Raw genomic sequence first — 8,228 nt, 5'->3', positions numbered from 1 at the left:
GAGGAGAGGCGACGGGACCTGAACCTGTTCAGCCTCTGCAAGAGAAGGCTGAGGGGGCATCTAGTGGCCTGTTACAAACTAGTCGGAGGGGACCAGCAGGCACTGGGGGAGTCCCTGTTCCCCTGAGCACTACTAGGAGTGACCAGAAATAACAGTCACAAGCTGGCAGAGGGTAAATTCAGATTAGACATCAGGAGGCGCTACTTCATGGTCAGGGCGGCTAGGATCTGGAACCAACTTCCAAGTGAAGTGGTGCAAGCTCCTACCCTGGGGGTCTTTAAGAGGAGGTTAGATGAACACCTTGCTTGGGTCGTTTGACCCCAGTACTTTTTCCTGCCATGGCAGGGGGTTGGACTTGATGATCTGCTCAGGTCCCTTCCAACCCTACCAACTATGAAACTATGATACCCCAGCACACTTCAAGAATTTGCTGGACTGTTTGTGCACTGCTTTCTTTCCCTCCCAGCTGTCATGCCCCAGTATTTGAAGTCCCTCATGAGAACTAGGTCCTGCAATTTAGAAATATCCATCAGTTGTTTAAAAAAGACCATGTCCACCTCTTCATCCTAATTTGGGGGCTATAATGGACACCCACCATGACATCCCCCCTGTTGCTCTCCCCACTGACTTTTACCCAGAGGCTTTCAGCTGGCTTACTTTTCACTTTGTACTGTACCTCTGAACAAATGTACATATACTTTATATATAGGGCAACACATCATTTTTTCCCCTGCCCAGCTTTCCTGAATAAGGTATACCCATCCATGATCATGTCAATTATATAAGCTATCTTACCACATTTTCCTAATTCCAATGATAGCATAATTCCTCATTTGTACTAGGACCTCCAATTTTTGCTTTTTATATGCCATGCTTCTTCCATTAATACCTAACCATTTCAGGTATCTAAGGCTCCTATCGCACGTTACACTTAACATGTGATTAACCAGTTAATCGCATCTTAAATTGTAACCTGGCCACATATTAAAGCAATTAATGCTGTTATAAAACAAAGAATAAGCAATAAAGTTACTCCACAAAAATGTGTTATAACTTTGTGAGTGGTTCCTATTCTGCCATTAATTGAAAATGTGGCTGGGTATGCTCCTGTGGCTGGGAGCCCCATGAGTTGAGGGGGGCTTCCAGTCGCAGGGATGCGCCATGCACTCCCATGACTAGGAGCCTGGATTAGCTGATGAGGCTCTCTGCTGCAGGAGCTTTCTACTTGCGGATCATGATCATCCCAGGCTCCACCTGTACTGGCTATAAGGCATGATGGGATTTGCTGTTTGATCTCACAGTCATGCCTCCTGCCATGCATGAATGCCATGGCAGGAAGTGTGATTGTGTGGATTGTGCATCAGCCCCCATCACACGTTTACCTGAACATCTAGACAGGCTCTAATTGATTATCCTCTCTTTTCCCTTAGAAAATTGCTAAGATTTCTAATCTTGCTTCCCCTTACCAAATTGTTATCCAGCCCCCCTGACTCTTTATTTAGGAGAAGATGTCAGAGAGGGAGACATTTCAGTGTGGTTCAGGAATATAAAATCACGGTAAACTGTTTTTTCTCCCTCATGCCCAAGCTAACACTATACACCGTTCACCACCGGGCACTGCTCAGCACTATTCGAACCATTTGCATTTTGACTGGATTTTCTCACAGCTTGTCCTTTCATGGTTACTTTTGATCAGAATATTCCCATGTGCCTGGTTGTTAATTTTTTTTTTTTTTGTCTTTCTTGTTTAGGATTATTTGTCAAATCCCTCTCCCAGAGCTGCTGCATTGCTTTTCTGTTATCTCCTGTATGTAGGGAAATTGTAAACATGGCTGTTCTTATCTCCTGGGAAAGGTTAACAATCAGCAAGTCTAATGCCTTCTTTCCTGGCAGAATCATCATAAATTCAATCCTCAGCAAAACAGATGGACAATTGCACCCAATAAATAAACATATTAGTGTAAATATCACTGAACTAATTGACGCTCATATGAACCAAAAGAAGGAGAACAGGATACTTACATGTTGTTAACAGCTGCTTGTATAATTTACTGCATTAATGACTTCTTATCCTAAACCATTATCATGGGCACAAAGATTCTGGGATCTAATTTATTTTCTTGATCAGTGGAGCTGAATGCAAAGATGACACACAGTGCTTGTTGTATAGTAAATCACACATCTACAGCAATAAAGTGCAGGCACTCTTTAATATTTTTCTTGAGGAAATATTTAATATTTTTCTTGAGGAAAAGATCATATCAGGATTTAAATTTTGCAGCTGGTCTTTGCTATCTCAGGGCTTTTTGTCTTTCTCTCTCCAGTTAAAGAGAAAGGCACAAGTTCTACCCTCTGGTATTCTGATGTAAATCCTGGCCAATGCTCACAGGGAGTTATGAGGATTTCAAGGGCTGGAATTGAGAGTAGACGGTGCCCTTGGATGGTGAAAGTGGTGTCACATTGTCATTCTGGCAGCAACAGCAAGTATGATTCTCCTTCATGCAGCTGAGTAAGGAGCATCACACTTTTAAGTTAAGGGCAAATGAACAAGTGAATGAGTTTAAAGGGAACAGCTGAGTACCTTTTACATACTACATCCCATGGCATCTGTCTACATACTCAGACCACGTGGCAAGTGAAAACTAAGCTGTGGTAGTTTAGCCCTCAGTGAAAGAGTGCTAACCTACGGGTGTTTAGTTTCCACTTACTGCAGAGTAGAAGTAGGGGCGTGGACAATCACCATGGTGCAGCTGATACGCAGTTGGTGCATCTACACATGCTATTAAAGCAATGTGATAAACTCCAGTGCAGTTTGAACTGAGTCAGCTGCTCCTGGCACAGCATCTGCACGTGCGCCTGGGACAACAGCAGTTCGAGCCAGGGCAGAACAGCCCTGGGCAGGCGGTAGGCTCAAGAGTTGAGTCCCAGGCTCCAGGGGGGCAGAGGGGCTGGCAGGGGCACAAGGGGGCTAAAGTGTGGAGCCATGTGGCAGGCAGCCCCCCACACTTTAGCATCCTCCCATCCCGTCACTACCCAGCCCCAGTCACCATCACATATGTGTTTGGGTGGAGTTAAGTACTCCACTGAAAGATAGTATGTATAAGACAGTACTACCTTGTGGATGAGATAATTAATTTACTGCACCCTAACACCAGTGGACGTGCTGACAGTGACACTTTACTGCAGAGCTCATTAGTCAATGCCGCACTAAAGCACACATGTAGATGAACCCAGTATAAAACAAAGGACCTGATTCTCATTTAATCTGCACTGCTTTTACAGTACAGAAAAGCTTCTCTGCTCGGGGTGAGACCAATTGCCACATTTAGGATCAGGGAGGAATTTTATACCATGGTCAGCGGGGCTGTGCAAAGCTTTGGTCCCTGATTCGATTTGGCAGAGATTCAGCCTGATTTGGTGGCTGAATCTCCAAATCTGAATCAAATCAGACGACCCTTTAATCTCTCTGAATCAAATTGGAACTCTCTGATTTGGAGAGATTCAGAAAGATTCGGAGATTTGGACATAAGCACAGCTTTAAATGTTTTTTCTACATACCTCTAGGTATCAGGGGCTCATGAATGCTGTGATGCTGGGGTGGATGGACTGTCCCATAGGAGTGCGGGGGGCTCCCCAGCGTGCTCAGCAGTGGACATGGAAGTGGACCCGAAGCACTTCTGGTCCACTTACGGGCCCATCAGGGAGCACTCAGGGGGGCCCCCCTGCATTCCCCTGCCTCAGCGACTGGTGGCTCAGGGTCTGGGGGGACACCCAGGGTCCCCCTCAGTGCTCTCCCTGGCAGACCCAGAAGTGGACTGGAAGTATGTCCAGTCCACTTCTGGGTTTGTTGCTGAGCATGTGGAGGGCCCCCCACACCAACACTCCTGTGGGATGCTCCATCCGCCCCAGCATCACAGCTTTCATGAGCCCCACTGGTACCTTGAGGTATGTAGAAAAAACATTTAAAGCTGTGCCTATGTCCAAACCACTGCTTCTCTAGATAAGCATTGAATCTTCAGATTCGTATTCAGCTGAATCAAATTAGGGACAGTGATCTGAATCAACAAATTGAATCACTGTCTCTGATTCAGGCCAAATCCGAATCCTTATAGAATAGGGCCCGCTTCACACACCCTTAATGGTCAGATTGGTGCAGAGTGTTGAGGGGTTTTGCCTTCCTCTGTAGTGGGTGGTGTGGCCCTCTTCCTTAGATCTCACAAGTGCATTTTAACAATCCTTGCAGCAGCAGGACATTGACCAACACTGTTCCCCTACTTTACCTGCCACAGTTCGGGGTGTTATGACTTGCTACTCTGTCAGGGTTCACTATGTAGTCTCACTAATAAGTTCAAAAATTGATTTGTATAGGGTGGTTTGGATAGGGATGACCCTGCCTCAGGCAGGGGTAGGGTGGCCATCACAGAGGACATTCTGGTTTTTTGCTACTCTGTCCTCTATTGATATGGAACCAGATGCCTTTATGTCCTCTATTTTTCTCTTCAAGAGAAAAATAGAGGACATAAAGGTGTCCAGTTTTATATATTAAAAAATGCCTGCATTTCTCTTGAAGAGAAATATAGAGGACATAAAAGCTCCGGTTTTGTATCAACAGAGGATAGAGGACATCTGGACTGTCCTCTACAATGGCCACCCTAGGCAGGGGGTTGGAGTAGATGACCTCTGGAGGTCCCTTCCAGTCCTACTTCTCTATTCTATGAATCTAATATTATTTTCTAACAGAAGTGAGATCTCTACCCACCCGGGCCTACTCTTTAAAGCTCCGTAAAGAAATCTGAAACTTGCTCTGTCTCAGAGCCCTGTCAGCTCCTAGTCTTTCTTGTCAAGTATCTTAGTTCACTAGAAGAAGGTTACTGAGCAAGGACCTCCTCCTGCCACCCTCCTTCATCAACCTCTGCCAGGCAGCAGACTCCATGTGTTCTTGCCTTGCAGGCAGCTTCCCTTCTCATTTCCTTTGCCTTGATGATGAACGAAGAAGCTGTGTTGATTCTTGGTGAGCAGTGCTAGCGGTTGTCCACTGAAATGTGTGCCCTCCTAGCAGCCCTGCAGCTTGAGGTAAGCTGTAGGTTTGAAGGAGCCAGAGCTCCACAGTGGGGGAGAGAACAGAAGACCGAATGGAAAGGGGAGAAGAATTCAACATCACAGGCCAGGTCCTGCCAGCTTCTTAGCTGGCCAAAGGTCCTGAAAAATCTCTCTGAAAAGTCAAATGTGAGCCAGCTTGATCATAAGATCACCATTTTCTTAAATTGTCAGTGCTTTGGGATAGGGATGGATATAGCAATTAGCACCAAGAGTACTTTTAGGCACTATCTCAAAACCAACAGTAAACAGTAATGCTCTTTATGAGTATTGTGGCACGGCCTGGTTCTGGTTGGTCCAAAAATATAGTCTGAACAGAAATTCTCTTTGTACAGTTTTCATTTGAGGACAAGGAGAGATTTCAGTGTATCTAGGACTCAGTTATCAATCTGTTTTGGTGATAGATAATGGAGAAAGTATCTGATGTTAACATCCAGGAAATGAAAAGAATACTTCCCAACAATGTATAACACCCTGTTCCCTATCTCCTTCCAGAAGTTCACGTCTGTGGGCACAGCATAATTCAAGATTTAAAACATTTCAGCATTTCAGACATCCCTGGAGTATTACATTTCTGTCTCCTCTACTTCTCCTATTTTATGTGTTTTCTTAAATCCGTGACAGATGCACAAAATTGCTATGGGATGCAGCATTGACTCAAGTAATCATTGATAATTTTCTTGCCTAATAGATAACACATCCTGCTATATTGCATAGCTACTTTCAGTTTGGTAATGTCCAATTCAAATTCAAAAAGTGTGTGAATATAATATTTCTATCCTTCACTCTGAGCCTTCAACTCAGTTTTCTTTGCAGACTTAATTCTTCTACCATAGTCTATATGCTCCTATAGAAAAAAAAAAGGATCTATTTTTAAAGCTACAGAGGAGCAGCCCCTGTAGCTTGCCATGATCGTATAGTGGTTAGTACTCTGCGTTGTGGCTGCAGCAACCTCGGTTCGAATCCGAGTCATGGCATTACCTTGCAAGTGGTGGCATGGGGCTCAATGTTTGGGGGTTAGACTAGATGATCTGTTCAGGTCCCTTCTGACCCTAAGCTACAATGAAACCTTTGCTCATGACTTCTATTTTAACCTTGTTGCCACCAAATACATCATAATATGTATAACTCATTGCTTTCTATTACAGGAGAATTTTCTACATGAAAGATAGGAAGGATATAAGATTTGGATCTGAGACTCAAAAGGATCCTGATGGCAGTGGAAGAAAGAGCAGTGATGGCTCTTCATGAAAATAACACTGCCATTTTCCTGCAATGGATCAAGGATGACTATATAAGGTTGAGAAGACTCAAAGACATGGAAACTTAAGGTTAGGTGATCCTTAGTAGACGTCTCCTACTCCCTAGACAAGGAACCTATAAAGATTTGTATGGATGAAGGTTTGATGTTCATATGAAGGATTCAGTATGTCTGATGCTTTCATGGAAAGAGGAGTCTTCTCAACAGATGGACGCCATCAGAGAAAATGTGACATGAGCCTTCTGGGATTGAGACGAACATGAGCTTTAAAGTAAGAAAGTGGGGGGAGGCAGGAACACACCATAATGCCTGCTTTTAAGGGCCTTGTTACACATTGCTTTTTGAGTTGCTCAAATGCTGATTGGTGCTAGTGCTAGCTTGAGTACGAAGAGTCACACCTTAAGGCTAAAAACCTCCTCTGACTGTCCCCCACCTGCACAGCTGTGACTTGCCACTAGAGGGCTGGCAAACAGGTGCCAGACTAGGTGCTACAGCTGTGAGTTGCCACTGCAAGGCTTTTATCCGTTATAGGTGGAGGTGCATTGCAGAGGATCCAGGGGGCCAGGAACATGAAGCTGGGAGGGGGAACGTTGATGGGATGGGGGGGTGAGTAATGAAATGGGAGGTGGAAAGGGAATGGGGGTGGGGGAAGGGTGGTGAAATCAAGGAAGTCAGCCATTGAAGGATAAAATAAAAAGAAGTAAAGGAAGAAAGAGGAAGTACATTAAAGAAGATCTCATGTTTTAATAAACTGGGATGGGGGGGTAGCTGGAAGGTGGGAGCAGTGAGGGAAGGTGCTTTTGGGGAAGCTACTGCTCCTCCCCAGTAAGAAAGCCCTAGTTCAGCCCCCTAACTTATTCTCCCCCCACCGCTGCACTGACCCCAATCCTGGACCCATCCATGCCCTATGGCCTGGCCAGTTGGCACGTGCTCTGCAGGCTGTTTGCATGATGTTGCACCCCTATGGGTGGGAGGGTCACACCATCAGAGGTGGGAGGGGGACTTGGCTTGATGCTAGAACTCCCCCCCCCCCCGCTTCTGTCCTAGGCAGTAGAGTTTAGGGGGTGGAAAGTTTGTCCTCACAGAAGAGGAGGGTGGGGGAGGGAACACTGCATGCATTCTGGGATGCTGTAGGACTGCAACATGGGTGGCTCATCTGTGGGGAGATTAATGGAACATGAGCTGAGTAACACAAGTCAGAGATAAACCTGCTCTGCTCTGGAGTGGCGTAACTTTAAACTCCCTGAAGTGTGCTTAAAACTAGTTTCAGGTGTTAGTGTGTGGAAAATCCAGGGGTTAAGAGCTCCTGAAGCCACCTAAAATTAACGTGTAACAAGGCTCTAAAATACAGGAAAATCAGGAAAATGAGGATTCAGTTATAGATAAAACACTATTGGGTGGGGGGCAATAGGATGGGCAGCGAAGAGAAAAGATGTATTAATATCGACAATTGCAACTCCAAGGTAGGGAATACGTTTAGTGAAAGGTCTGCACCTAATCTGGCTAAGAGTCTGGGTGATGTCAAGTTTATGGATTAGCACAGGGAGCATGGTCAAAAAGATGCAGGAACTACAACTGCTGATATGGGATGTGGCTATAAAGAGCAAATCTACCCTGCCTTCTACTTGAATTCAGACTAACACAGGTTAATACATCCCTCTATTACAGACATAACAGATACGGTGGAACAGCAATCATGACATGCTGATTGTGTCATCAGCAAAGATGAAATAAAAAAAGAAAGAGTGTTTCAGGTAACCACGTGAAAATTGTAGATTATAGACTCTCAAGGTAGGGACAGTTTGTCTCTTGTGAGTCAGATCATATCCTTTCACAGACTGATGAAGCTCCATTTTCGGGGGGAGCACTC

General features: G+C 45.0%; 1 non-coding gene across 1 annotated transcript; it reads left to right on the top strand.

Moving 5' to 3' along the window:
• Positions 1–6,002: 6,002 nt before the first annotated feature.
• Positions 6,003–6,074, top strand: TRNAH-GUG. The gene has a single exon. It is a non-coding gene; the product is annotated as a tRNA-His (tRNA).
• The last annotated feature ends 2,154 nt before the right edge of the window (positions 6,075–8,228 follow it).

The sequence above is a fragment of the Gavialis gangeticus genome, unplaced genomic scaffold (genome assembly GCF_001723915.1).
Source record: "Gavialis gangeticus isolate Ggan-Ray unplaced genomic scaffold, GavGan_comp1, whole genome shotgun sequence".
Classification (NCBI taxonomy): Eukaryota; Metazoa; Chordata; order Crocodylia; family Gavialidae; genus Gavialis; species Gavialis gangeticus.
This window is presented reverse-complemented; position numbering and strand designations above follow the sequence as displayed.